General features: G+C 57.6%; 2 protein-coding genes across 3 annotated transcripts in view; both read left to right on the forward strand.

The window, feature by feature from the left end:
* Window positions 1-441, forward strand: part of LOC107680312 (gamma-aminobutyric acid receptor subunit rho-1-like) — a 43,602-nt gene that overhangs the window by 18,075 nt on the left and 25,086 nt on the right. The window lies entirely within an intron of this gene.
* The window catches only part of LOC107680313 (gamma-aminobutyric acid receptor subunit rho-2-like), an 8,227-nt gene that overhangs the window by 3,561 nt on the left and 4,225 nt on the right, over window positions 1-441 (forward strand). The window lies entirely within an intron of this gene.

Genomic DNA, 441 nt, shown 5'->3' on the forward strand with positions numbered 1-441 from the left:
AGCAAATGGCTGCAATATAACAAAGAGTGAAAAATTGAAGGGGGTCTGAATACTTTCCGTACCCACTGTATATAATATATAATATATATAATAGAGCGGTACCCACTCGGGGCACCATGGCAGATCAGGCAGTTCAGGGCGCCATGGTGGAGCAGGCAGCTCGGGGAGCCATGGTGGAGTAGGGAACTCAGGGGGCCATGGCGGATCAGACAGTTCGGAGGGCCATGGCGGATCAGGCAGACTAGGAGGCCATGGCGGAGCAGGGGACTCAGGAGGCCTGCCTTTTCCTCCTTAGATTCCCCTTTAAGTACAGGGTGAAAGGCATGGTCGGTGGGCTTGACTGAGGAACCGCCGGCGGGCTTGAGAATGCCGCGGCCGGCAGGCTTGACTTCGGAGTGGCCGGCGAGCTTGACTGTGGAACGGCCGGCGGAGGGGGTCCAG

The sequence above is a fragment of the Sinocyclocheilus anshuiensis genome, unplaced genomic scaffold, assembly GCF_001515605.1.
Source record: "Sinocyclocheilus anshuiensis isolate Anshui unplaced genomic scaffold, SAMN03320099.WGS_v1.1 scaffold1161, whole genome shotgun sequence".
In the NCBI taxonomy this organism is placed as follows: domain Eukaryota; kingdom Metazoa; phylum Chordata; class Actinopteri; order Cypriniformes; family Cyprinidae; genus Sinocyclocheilus; species Sinocyclocheilus anshuiensis.